The following is a 14,524-nucleotide window of genomic DNA, read 5'->3' on the forward strand; positions in this document are numbered from 1 at the left end:
TCCCAAATATCATCATATTGGACATTAGGGCTCCAACATATGAATTTTGGGAGAATACATTCAGTCCATAGCACCACTGTTTTCTTTTACCTAGGTTACCACAATTATCTCCTAGTTGTTCTCATTTTTCTCCTATTGATTATCCACACAACTGTCAAAGACACTTTTTCAAGAGACTAGTTGATTATCTTTTTCTTTGGTTTAAATTCCTTCAATTGCTTCCTGCTGAATAAAAGCCAAATATATTAGCATAACAACCAAACTTTTCTTGACCTGGACCCAGTCCCATCCAGCCTTACTATCTTCTACTCTATCTAAGTTGTATCACAGTTTTGCTGATGCTGTTTGCTCCACTCTCAAATGCTCTCCGTATGCTGCCTGTTCCAGCTACCTCCCACCCTCACCTCCTACCCCTTGCTTAGAAAATCCTCCTTATCATTTAAAACTCAGCTCAAGCTGTTTTGACAATGGAGTTTTGGGTGGTTTCATCCCTGAATCCAAACACCCACTTGTCCTCCTCCTTGACGTTCCCTATTAGAAAGTGAGAGAATAAGAAATTATAGCCAAATGGGGAAATATGATTATTTTGATTTCTGGGAAATTACCCTCTATTGTTCCACTATCCATTCATCTCTAGTGACTTGTGACTAGCACATAGTTTAAGTCTAGATAAAAGGGGCTTCTAATTTCATTTGTGGAATCTAGAATCTGAAGTATCAGAGTAGCTGTCTAGATGAGAGGGGTCATGTTCCCATGCTGACCTCACAGGAGCAGGAAGTGAGAGGAAGGAAATGGAAGAAAGAGTAGGCTATGAGTATGGTCTTATGTCTTTTACAACTCAGGAACTGCCCCACTAGAAAGCAGGTTCCAGTGAATATTCTGGGATTTGATTAATAAGGTTAATAGCTCTTTCCTTAAAAAGTTGCCAAGACATGGGTAAAGAAAGACAGAAGATTGGGCATGATGCTTTTTCTTGCCTATGGAGAGAGGAGAAAATACAAAGGGCCAAAAACTCCCCTCCCACAAAAATAGTCAATTATTACTTCTTCTGAAAAAAATTTTTGTTTCCCCAGTGCTTCAAGAGTACTTTGCTCCAGTGTTCATACTTGTCCCTACTTGTCACAGTTTGTTTCTAGCTGTGATCTTGCACCTGTCTGCTGTAATTTTTTTGTGGTTCAACTTCACTACTAGATTAAGAGCTCATTTTTTTTTTAGTAAGAATGAATAGTTTTCCATTTTTCTAATTTTTTTGATTCCAATTCTCTTGAAGTAAATGCTCAAGAAATATTTGTTGTATGCATCAATTAACTGTGATGCTTCAGGCAGGACTGTTTGAAATTACTCTCCCTTTTGTGTGTGTGTGTGTGTGTGTGTGTGTGTGTGTGTGTGTGTGTGTGTGTGTGTGCGTGCTTCCTTTTTCTTGGCAAGAGTAAAACGAACATTAAAAACTATTGTTTCAAATGCTGGAGAGGGTGTGAAGAAAAGGGAATTGTCCTACACTGTTGGAATGAATGTAAATTGGTACCACCACTATGGAGGACAGTATGAAGGTTCCTTAAAAATCTAAAAATAGAACTACCATATGATCCAGCAGTTCCACTCCTGGGCATGTATCTGGAGAAAACCATAATTTGAAAAGACACATGCACCTCAATGTTCATTACAGCACCGTTTACAATAGTGAAGACATGGAAGCTACCTAAATATTCATCAACAGAGGAATAGATAAAGAAGATGTGGTACAATGAAATATTACTCATCCATTAAAAAGAATGAAATATTGCCATTTGCAGCAACAAGGATGGACCTAGAGATTATCATACTAACTGAAGTAAGTCAGAGAGAGAAAGACAAATACCATATGATATCTCTCCTTTGTAAAATCTAATTTAGAAAATGATAAAAATGAACTTATTTACAAACAGAAACAGACTTACAGATCTCAAAAACAAACTTATGGTTACCCAAGGGGAAGTGGGTTGGGGGGGGATAAATCAGGAGCTTGGGATATAAGATAGATGGCCAACAAGGACCTACTGTATAGCACAGGGAACTCTATTCAGTGTTCTATGATCTATATGAGAAAATTGTCTAAGAAAGAATGAATGTATATATATGTATAACTGAATCTGTTTGCTGTACACCTGAAACTAGCACAACATTGTAAATCAACTATACTCCAAAAAAATTAAAATAAAAAAAAAACTAAAAATACCTATTGTTTCCAGGTCATTTGGGGACTAAATTTAAATGTTTCACATGTTCTTATTATATGTGTTACAGGACCTCATAATATTCACTCTGAAATTATCCAGAAACTAGGCTATACTTAACTACCCAGAAGAAAGCCTAATACTTCAGAAGGTAGATACTTCATTTTCTATAATCTAGGTGTCTTGCAGTCAAAGTTTTTTATAGGTAATTTTTAAAACTTTAAAGGATCAAGATTTCTGCATTCAGAAATCTGTTCTTTCACATTCTAAGAGAAGGTTCTCAATAATTTGGAGAGGAGTATATTTTATCACAACTGCTAAATCTAGGAAGGTGTTGCCACTTCTTTTATAAGAATTATGGTTGAAGGGACTTACTACAAGGTTTGAGGCAGTCCACTTTTCTGAGCTGAGGGATATAGCAATGCTGATTGATTTCTCGAGTAGGCAAGTATTCAATCTTTCAAGGCAAGCATGCCTGAGGAGGAGCAGGGCTCAACAGGAAGCCTTGTAGCTGAGGAAATATTTATATACAGCTGGGGAGAGTGAAAGGGAATTTAGATAAGAGTTAGTCTGAATGACTAAGCATACATTTGGGAAGATATTTGAGAGGTGGGATGGAGTGTGATGTGGGTAGTTCTGTTTAGAAAAGGGTAAACTTGCTGAGCACTGTGTCAAGGAGGTAGGCTATTGATGGATTCTATGGAAAGGATCTACTGCCTATGTCTGTTTCTTTGTTCTTTTCCATTCTCCACTTATTTAAATCCTGATAATTTTCTAAGGCCCACTCTAATTACCTCTACTTCCCTAAAACTTTCCCATGACCTATCTAGGTGACAGTTCTCGAAGTACATTGTTCAAGCCTTAAATGATTCACGTCACTTTTTGTGCATTCTAATTATTTATGTCCAGGTCTCTCTATGAGACACGAACCCAACCACAACTAGGGAGGATCATTCAGTACAAGAGTTTTGTTTTTTTGTTCCTGATGCTTACATCATAATTTGTATTTTATGAGGTCTTAATTTTTGCCTTCTATACATCCCTCATATGTATTTTCTGAAAGCCTTCTCAAATTCTTTGTGGAACGAATATGGAGAAGAGGTGGTGGTGGGGGTGAAATAGCTGGCTTTACTATATGACCTTATGATAATCACAAAACAATAATAAAAATAGCAAACATTTTAAAAAACAGGTTGTGCCAGACACTGTTTTAAGTGCTTTATTTAATTCTTATAGAAGTCCTGTGCGTTATGGATGATTATCCTATTTGACACTCGAGAAAACTGAAACTTGGAGAGTTGGGTAGTTTTCAAGTCACACAACTAGACGATGGCTGACCCAGCATTTAAATCTAGGTAATTTAACCTCAAAGGACACCCCCTTAACACTCTACTTTGTGTTAGCTTCATACTGCTGCTGTATCAAATTGTCACAAATTTCATGGCTTAAAAAAACACAAATTTATTACCTTATAGCTTGGAGGTCAGAAGTCCAACACGGGTCGTACTGGGCTACTATTCAGCCATAAAAAAGAATGAAATTTTGCCATTTACAACAACATGGATGGGCCTGGATGGTATTATGTTCAGTGAAATAAATCAGACAGACAAATACTTTGAGATAGCACTCATATGTGGAATCTAAAAAATAAACAAACTAGTAAATATAACAAAAAAGAAACAGATTCACAGGTCCAGAGAACAAACTAGTGGTTAACAGTGGTGAGAGGGAAGGTGGGAGGGGCAAGATAGTGTAGGGGATTAAGAGGTACAAACTTCTACGTATAAAATAAATAAGTTATAAGAATATATTGTACAGCACAGGGAGTATAGCCAATATTTTATAAGAACTATAAATGGAGTACACCTTTAAAAATCATAAATCGCTGTGCTGTACACCTGAAACTTACATAATACTGTAAATCAACCATACCTCAATTAAAAATTACAGAGAATTTATTTCCATTGCTTTTGTGAGTACCAGGTAAACATATATTTTTGTGTTTTGCATAGTTCTGTTGTCTCTCCAACAGAATGGCACTTTTTCATATTCTCGATATTGCCTGACAGAGTACTATACTCACAGAAGGTGCACTATAATGGTTTATTGAATATTAATTGCTATCAGATCTCCAGACTTCTCTCAAATCTGCATTCCCCATTTCTGCCACTGCAGAACCTAAAATGCCAGGATACAATTTTCTTGAAGGGAAGGACAAAAGACAGATGGTTAGTCTGGCAAATGAGATGTCTTCAGAACTGGGCCTTGTGAAGACACATGGCAGTATGCTAGAGATAAAGTCTACAATGGCCAAACCAACAAGGGTCAAAAGCAATAATAAACACTGAGGGCATCTCCTAGGAACAGAGATTCAAGCATAAAGTAGTGGATTCAGAAATTAAAGTTAAGGTTGATTGTCATCGAATGCATGTTACACATACAACTGTTGGATTTGAGGTGCTTACTACCATTGTGCATGGAAATGCTGGCTACATTTAAAGGTCCAGGGCTACAGTTGATAGAGGGCAACTGTGAGATAATGGATATTGTGAGGAATAAATATTTGAGGGTTGAGTAAATAAGACTCCCTAGCTAGATGGCTTGAGAATATTCCTGGCAATCTTTGCACTTTTCTTGGTAGACCTAGCCAGGGTAAACTGGACTGAATTCATACTGATATTCATTCTCTCCCTCTAAAAATATTTAGCCATCTGGCCAAATTACTTTCTCCCTTTTCTCCAGGACAGTAGCTCTTATTCCTGTGAAATATTCAAAAATTTTATCTCCTATTAACTTTAGTGCAATAGTTTGTGTAACATATTTTGAAGTTTGATACGTCTGAAAATTTCCACCTCTGTCTAATGTATATTGGTAAGCCCTCCAGACAGCCACTAAACCTCCTTTAATTCTCTGAATTGGGCTAGGAGAACTCTCGATGGGTGCTCAGCGGGTAACAAGTTCATTGAGCTCTACAGGATAAAAATATGGCCTTCGAACAAGAAATTTCCATCACTTTCTCCAGCCAAATAATTTTATAGTACTTGATACATTGTCTTCTACTAGAAATATGTCTGTTCGGTTTAGGATATGCAGAATGACGAAGGAATAAAAACAGTATCAAGATTTATGGTTTACTTTCTTATGAGCTATGGTTTCTTTTTATGTTCAGTCAGGATGTGATGGAAGTAGTGTCTAGCCATCTCCCTCAATGAGAAAAACTAACAACTGCCCCTGTAATTGGCAACTTTGAAAAAACAAAAAAGTTAAAAAATGAACCATATGATTCATAACGTCTGAGTGTGCAAACTCTTAGTTGTTTCCTAATAATCTCTTCCCTCTTTCTTTGGGCACATGGCTGTCCTGTAAGGCTATTTACCAGCCTTCTAAGCAGTTATGTAGCTGCATAAATGAATTTTCCTTGGTGAAAAGTGAATGTAAGTGATGTATACAAATTCCACCTAATTTAAAAAATATATTGGTAATCTTTCCTCTTTTGCACTGGACATAAGACACTGATCTTCATGACAGAAAGAACCATGACTGAGGCAAGCCTGGAGGCCACTTGTTGGTGATAGCAGAACTACTGCACCAGCCTGAGTCCCTGAATAACATTATGAAACAGAGTCTGCCTACCCTCTTGAACTGTTACAACATGGAAAAATAAATAGCTATATATCTGAACTACTGTATTTTGAAGTATTTTTGTTACAGCAGCTTAGATTTTATTTTAGTAACACACTGAGTGAAAATTAAGTGGGAACCATTCTTCCTAACTGCAAAATCTTGACTTCAACTAGAAATCTTGAAAGAGATGGAAATTAACTGAAGCCTTAAGATGCCAAACATTGAGAATTAGGACCAGGAGACTGATCTCTTTCTGAATGTGTAAAGACCAGAATTTCTGGAAATGTCAAGAGGAGCTCTAAGATGTCTCCACAACAAAATTCAATGTGTGTTTTGTGAAAATGGAAGAATGACAAAGCTGGGTTCTCTTTTATGAGCTGGGCTTTCATTTCAGAGAAGGATGGGAAAGACATCTTTAGAATTTAGTCTTTGTAGAATGTTCCAAGGCAGATATAAAGGGAAGAGACCAATTCCATATGTATTTTTGAAATGTGTTTTTGTATAAGCCGTACAGCTGCAGTCTAGAGGACCTCACATTTGCTAGGTGTCACTGTTTATGAAGATGAGGTTGGTACAGCGTGTGGATTACTGAAAAGGATGCTAAGAAATACATAAAGACATTGCTTCTTAGGCTTTCATTTCCCATTTATTTGCACACAGTTTGAAAGTGGTAAAAGAGATCTAAGAAATTGTAAGAGAAGAAAAACCAATATGACTTTAAACAAATTCCGTTGATTCTGCTTTGTGGTGTTATTTGCCATTTGTGTTTAATTTTTCCTGATTAGACTATATATTTCTTGAGGTCAGGATATAAAGTATCACATCCTAAATATTTCTAAGAGTTGCAGTCTCCTCCTCTTCCCATGGAAAACAATATTCTAAATATCAAATTTCTTATAAATCATTGGACAAATATACTAGGTAAATGCTTAAAAATATTTTATGCTTTAAATATTAACATAGACATCTTTGGGGAGAATTGATTTGTCAAAATGGTCTACATAAAAGCATCAAGGAAAAGTTCTTAGGCTTGTTTCCTGAAATAAGTTCTTGAAAGAATTTATTACACAGTTGCATGTTCATTTTGACAGCCTCACTGTATTTTTTAACATGTAGATTTCTTTCTCTGTGTAGGTGCTGTAAAGTATTCTGGGAGCTGCTTTGCTAAAAATAAGCCATCTGTGTCAATAATGAGTGCTCAATGTACAATCTACTATCATTCGTACCTGCAAAGTTCAAGAAGGTAACTTTAGGTGAAATTAAAAACTTTTATGCAATTGAATGGCATATCTTCCAAAAATCTTACTTATTAAGCTAGTTTGGTTCTTCTTAATGAGTTGCTGCCCTCCAACTCATAGATTCTTCACATAATAGGCACACTGACAGGATGCAGAAATGAGATTAGGTAGAATACTGGGATTTAATAATAATTTTATCTTCCTCAATCTACATGTTCTCTACAGGACTCCTACTGGCCATGAGTTACCTACCTGTAATATTTTGGCATTTGTACGGTAACTTTGGAACCAATATCTTTTCTAATCCCCATTATCCCTTACCACATGCAAATGACCTTTCTGTGCCACTTTCTGCCAACCTTACTAGCCAAGGATTAGATTCGCCAGGGTTCTCCCAATATTGTTAGATTCCCATTTCCCCTCAGTGGAATGATTGTATTTTAGCCTTGGGCTATAGATTTCATCTGAGAAAACCAAATGCAGATCATCCTAGAAAATCTAACTGCAAGTCATTTGGGAAGTATAGGTAGGCCAAGAAAAAAGTGAACTTGCAGGATGATGCTTAGGAGGGTTGTGTCTCTAGGGCCACATCCTTTCTACCCCACTATATGTGCTGGTAAAAAAAAAAACAAATAAAAAGCAGAGACAGGAACAATCAGTGATTAACTTTTTTCAGGTACAACAATTATAAAATGTATTTTTTGGCTATTGTTTTCCATAGTACAAGACCTGATGGAGATCTGCATGTTGGAATGTACCATAATATGTCAGTAAGATTTTAAGACATTCCTATTTAGTCTTAACTAGTTTTTGGTAACTGAGCACAAGGAAATGATAAATCAAATTTTAAAAATTGCAGATGATTTAGGATGCCACTGCCATGCACTAATTATTTTTTAGCCATCAGCTATAAAAAAAGGTTGAATAGATTGTATAAAACATGGAGAATGGCTACCTTGGCTTATATCCTTTTAAGGTATCATCATAAGAAAAAGAAAGCAGATGTCACAGGAAGAGGTCAAGATACCAAGCATCACAAATATGTGATGACTAAGTTACTGAAAGGAGCCATTATTGACTCTAGAGGAAATCATACAATCATGCCTTTACCTTCTATTATGGTATGGGATGATCATTAATCAGAGTATGTGTTACAAAGGCAGTAAAATATATATTGATTTATGGGATAGTTTTACAATGATGGTGGTAGGGACCTTGGAGACCCTGCATTGGCTCATGTGTGTGAGATGACTGACTTGACAGGGGTATGACCCAGTCATAAACTGTGATCTGATTCTTCTTTGATAAGATAAGGAGCCTGCTCAGAGAATCAAATCCAAAACGATGTTCTACTCAATTGAGATCTCTTAGAGACTCACAACAGGACAGTTTTATAAACTGAAGATACAACAAATGTGCTGGAAAAATGCACAGAACTGAAAATATGAGGTACCTTCCTGATTTCTCTTTCTTGTCTTTGTACATCCTTGCTACTCTGTGGATCAAAATGAAGTAAATCATGAGAATAATAAGCTACAAAAAATCTTTCTAGTCTCTACTCCCAAAGCCACTTTGACTTCTTACCTTAACAGCATTGGATGGGAGACAACCACCCGGTGTGAAGAATATTACTTTCCCTAACAGGGAAATTGGGTTGGAACCACTGTGTTTTCAACTATAGATGGCTCTATAGCTTAGCTGGGTTAAGACTGTGTCCACTATTTCAGGCACACCACAGCTTGGTTAGTATCATGGTCAGCTGAGGCCCTGGTCCCATTGCAAGCTCCCCCGCCCCATGACTTCATGAAGTAGTGCACACAATGGTGATAATGATTATTCATGATCATGATCATGACAACAAAGGAATCAGAGCTATTATATATTGAACACTGTCCTAGCTCAAATAAATTACCTTCTTTATTTTGTAAAGAAGGAAAATGAACCCTAGAGAAATTATATGTTGCTCATTATCACAGAATTAAATAAATGAGGGAGCTATACAGAATTTCTGCTCTTGATTTTCTCTATTTCATCATGACCTCATTTTAGCCTCCTAAGAATCTTTTTGCCCCACAAGGTCTTTATTTTTGAGTTAGTTTCCTAGGAATGCCACAAAATGAGTGGCTTGAAACAACAAAATTTTTTTTCTGTCACAAATCCAGAGGCTAGAAGTCTGTGATCAAGGAGTCAACAAGCTTGGTTCCTTCTGGAGTCTCAAAGGGAGAATTTGTTCCATGACTCACTTCTAGCTTCTCCTGGTGATTGTTGGCAATCCTTGGTGTCCCCTGACTTGCAGCTGTATCACTACAGTTTTTACCTCCTTTTTCATATGGTGTTCTCCGTGTGTCTCTGTGTTCCTGTGTCTTTACATAGCCTTTTTCTAAGAACATTAGCCATTGGATTTAATGCCCATCCTAATCCAGTATGACCTCACCTTAACCTGATTACTGCAAAGATCCTATTTCTGAATTAGGTTACATTCACAGGTATTGGGAGTTAGGGTTTCAACATGTCTTTTAGGGAGACAAAATTCAATGAGTGCTTTTATTCCCTGTTGCTCTTTAAATTGCTCACTAGTAATTTTTCCAGAAACTCAGTTGTAGGAATAAAGTCTAGGCAACCTCAGCTATCATCCTGATAACATGAAGTTTCTTTGAAGCAAGCATGTGTATGGGGACCTGACTACTCTCTTAAAATGGGCAGGAGAGCAAAACACAAACCAATACCACCAAGAGTTACCCTGCCACTCCAATGGGACTGTATCTTGAGTGACTGCTTTACACTGGCTTCACTGCAGCTCAGAGAGATGGTGCTTTCCTCTTAAGTCATGTAGCACAGACAACATAAAAGCTCATGCCAGATGTTTCTTCTGCTGCTTGTTGACAGAACCAAATTATTTATGGGCATATCACCTTTCCTTGGAGGATGGGTGCTGCTCAAACTCCCCATCTACAAATTTGTTCTCATATGATGAATGAAGAACAGAGTAGAATTGCTTGGAATCAGGTGTCCTAATCAGCTCAGAGCAAAGATGGTTATAAGTGACAGGGTTAGAGGAATCAATTCAGAGAAAGAAAATAGAAATGCTAAGGTTATCAGTTTAAAAAAAAAAAAAAGTACAGAAACATTACTTCTAATTGCTACCCATGCAGTAAAACATGGTCATTGATTAGGGAATCCAAGCAAGCAGTCTCTTTTGGGTCCAGATGGTGACAGTTAAGGCTATTATGTGTATTGCAATACCATTTGTATTTTTGAGAACACTGATATCAGATTCCAATATCCAAGTGGAACTTGTGTGGATTTCTGCTTGTTCTAATTTCTGCAGTACCTGAAACATATTCACAGCCTCTCCATCTGCATCACATTCCTGAAGCCTGCCATGCATCATTTGACAATCTACAGGCTCTGCTCTTTCCATGACCCCCGTCTTTCCCACTGCATCATTTAACTTGAATATGTTCCGCCACAGAGGTTCTCCAAATCATTCACTTAGTGACCAAGGGCAGAGTTACGGACTACCCATGAGGGAATGAGTCGTATCATGAAGGCCATGGAAAAAAAGAGACATTTTTCAACATATTCTGTGTGTTGTAGAAGATGAGTTCAAATGTAGGACACCACACAAATTTAGTGGTGCATAATAGATAAGTAAATTTTTTACAAGAAATGTCAAGCATATTCAGAATCTTTAACAAAAAGAAAATGAAAAGTTAAATGCTTGTTGTCAAATAGGCACTGTGGGATCACAGTTTAATAAGCAAGGTCCTTTCCTCTGCTAATACTACTCGCAGAAAAATAAGAAACTGGACAAGGCTCTCAAGTTATTGGGGCATACTCTGTTTTTTTTTCTAACACCTAATTTTGAATATGTGCCATACACATAGTGAGTCTGTCACTCTTTTGCTTGGAACAAGAATGGAGATAAAACAGAGGTAAATATAAGGTATCTCTGTTCTCAAGATGCTCTTTTGAAAAGAGGTTCTTGTGTCTCCATTAATTTGCTTAATATAGAATGACTATATAATAGTAATAAACCACCATTTGTTAAATGTTTACATGCTCTAAACTCTTTACATATATAATTTCTAATCTAACCAAACCATTTGTCTATTTGTTAGATGTGAAAACTGAGGCCCAGACATTCAGTAACTTCAGTCTCTAACCAAATCTGCCAGACATCGGAGGCCATGCTTCTTTACTACACGGTACTGCCTCTCATGAAAGTGTTTTAAATGCTGAGAAACTTGCTATAATTTAGACTTCTATGTTTTTGTTAATACTATTTTCTGAATTATAACACACTTATAGTGTTAGACAGATTTTACTGCAATAATGCTATATAACAAACAATCCCTAAATCTCAGTGGCTTACCATAACAAACATTTTTTCTTGCTTCTATGTCTGTGGGTCAACTGAAGTTTGGCTGGTCCTGGTTGAGCTTAACTGGGTTCAGTGAGTTCACCTGAGGGTCAGGTTGTATTTATTCCATATATTCCATTGTAGAACAAGTAGCTACACAGAGCATGCTCTTCTCATTGCAATGGCAGGAACACAAGAATCCAAGGCAAATCATACAACAGTATTTAAAATCTTTGCTCGTGTCACATTTGCTACTATTCCATTGGCATATGCAAGTCACATGGCCAAGCTCAAGAGCAACAGGCAAGGAGGGAAAATATATTGTCTACATTAAAGAGAGGTATGCCTACTTATCTCGGCAAAGGGCATGGATATACATTTCCATAATAGAAATGGAGATAAGAATGGACACAGTAATCCAATCTATCACCAACACCTCTCAGTTATCCATAAAATGTTGTAGGTTTTACAAATATATTTGGTAGAACTACTGGGAAATCAGTGTAGGTGGATTTTCATCTACTCAAACCAGAGAAGTTTTGTTTTTATCAATTTTATATATTGGGCTTCTGTAAATTTATATCAATTTACTTTGAACAAAGGGTAAATAAAACAGTGCTTAGAAACCACTGGCTTAGGTGATTATAGCTAACAAAAAAGTCATGTATGTAACTTTGGGACAGTCTACGTATTTTATAATTAATTTACTATTATCTTCTGCTTTAGGTGGATGAGATTAACCTGTGCTCATAAAAACAGATGTTATGGCAGAATGGTTAAAACTCTGATTTTGGCACTACCTAGCTATGTGATTTTGAGCAAGTTACTTAACTTCCTTCTATACACTGTTTGTTTGTTTTTTTTCAACAGTCAAGTTGGAATAATAAAAAATATCTACCACAGGATTATTGTGAATAATAAGAGAATGAAAGCACATAAAATGTTTAGGACAATGCCTAGTACTGGGAAATACACAATTAGTGATGCTTACAAGAGACCCACCATTAAGTAGAATGGTAGGGCAAAGCAGATCTAACCTAGTAAGATACTGAAAGCAGATATTCAGGTGACAGCCTAATTATCATCAAATTCTATTCATTCAAAAATATTTACATACATTTTGAAAGCACAAAATAATATGTATAATATGTATGAATGTTAAGGTAGAAATATTAAAATGCATACCTATCACTCAGCATTGGACCAAAAACTTAAATGTTACCAATTCCTTTGTATCAACCTGTGCGCTCCTCCCCATCCCATCTCCCTGCTTTACACACACCTCCCAACTATCATATCTATGTAGTATAGCATAATCGTCAAGAATGCAGACTCTGAGTCAGACCAATTACTTCGGGCAAGTTACTTAACCCCTTTTTGCCACAGTTTCCAAATTACTACTTTGGGGATAATTATAATATCTATCTCATATAAGAATTATATTAATACATTTGTAGCATGCAGAAAGAGGCCTTGCATATAGTAAGCACTGTGCCAATTTTAATTTTTTATTATCATTATCGTCATTGTGATTAGTAACACACACATTACTAAATAATATTCTGTTTGGCTTTGCTTGGTTTTGAGCTTTACAAAAATTGAATCATTATGTCTAGTCCTCTCTTGCAGCTGACTTTTTAACCTAAGATTATACTTCTAAGTGTCATCGACATATTGTATAATTTTCCATTAAGTGAATACACTATGATTCATTTTCTTGTTGTTTTCATTTCACATTTCTATTATGAATGATGCTGTTATGATTTTTCGTAAAAAAATCTATTGGTATACAAACTCAAGAATTTTCTCAGACTGATACCTTGAATAAAACTGGCAATTGTTGGGATTTTATGATCAACCATCTAAAATAGGACTAAATTGTTTCCAATGTGCTTCTATAAATTTATATTTCAACATGCTGATCCTTGACCTTGGCAGACTTCTTAATTTGTGGCCAAAGTAAATTCACTGGAATTTAATTTGCATTTCTGGATCATAAGACTGAACCTAATTTTATATGGGTATTGTCTCTTCATGTTTTCTCTTTTGTGATATGTCTACTCTTTTTTTTTTTGCCATTTTCCCTGGATTATTTTATTTTTCTTATTGAGTTGTGTTACTTATTCTTTAGGTATCATTTCATTATTGGTTATGTATGTTAGAGATACTATCTACAACATAGAGTTAATTTGCACTTTCCTCATGGTACCTTTTTATAAATAGAATTTCTTAATTTTAAGATAGTTAAATTTATTAATCTTATCTTCTATGTTCAGTATTTTAAATCATTTCCTAACCCCAAATCAGAAATTGTTCTCATACAATTTCTACCAAAATTTTAAAGTTTTACCTCTTACATTTAAGGGCATAGCCATCTGGCATATATTTTTGTGTATGGTGTGTGGTAAAGGTCCAACTTAATTTTATCCAAATTGATAAAAGCATCGCTTATTAAATTGTTCCTTCTTTTCCTCATGGTCTGCAAGGCTATTTCTGTCATACACTGAGTTTGCATATATGTGTGGCTCTATTTTGGGGCTCTCTCTTTCCCTCTCCGAGTGTGTGTACGTGCACGGGCCACGTGTTCCACAGGTCACTTTCCTGCAGAATTACACCACCACCTTAATTAAAACAGCATTATAATAAGACTTGATAAATGGTACAGCAAGCAGTCCCTTTTTACTCTTCATCTTGAGTAATGTCTTGGCTACTCTCAGGCTTTTGGTATTCTATATAAATTTTAAAATCAGCTTGGTATTCTGAGGTTTAACTACGATGGACCTAGGTGTGAATTTCTTTTTATTTATTCTATTAGGGATTAATTTCATCTCTTGCATTTGTAAAGTGCTATTTCTCATCAGATCTGAAAAAAAATTACAGATATTATCTCTTCAAATATAACTTATTCTTCATACTATCTATCCTTTTTCCTGAGACTCTGGTAGAGTATACATTATACTAACTCATTCTGTTTTCTCCATTGTTCAGGCCATTTAAAAAATATCTTTCATTTTCTTTTCTCTTTATGCAGGAGTCTGTGTGTTTTACTTTTATCTTCCAATGTACTAATTCTCTCTTTTAGGTAC

This window comes from Grampus griseus (genome assembly GCF_964374135.1).
Source record: "Grampus griseus genome assembly, chromosome: 11".
Lineage (NCBI taxonomy): Eukaryota > Metazoa > Chordata > Mammalia > Artiodactyla > Delphinidae > Grampus > Grampus griseus.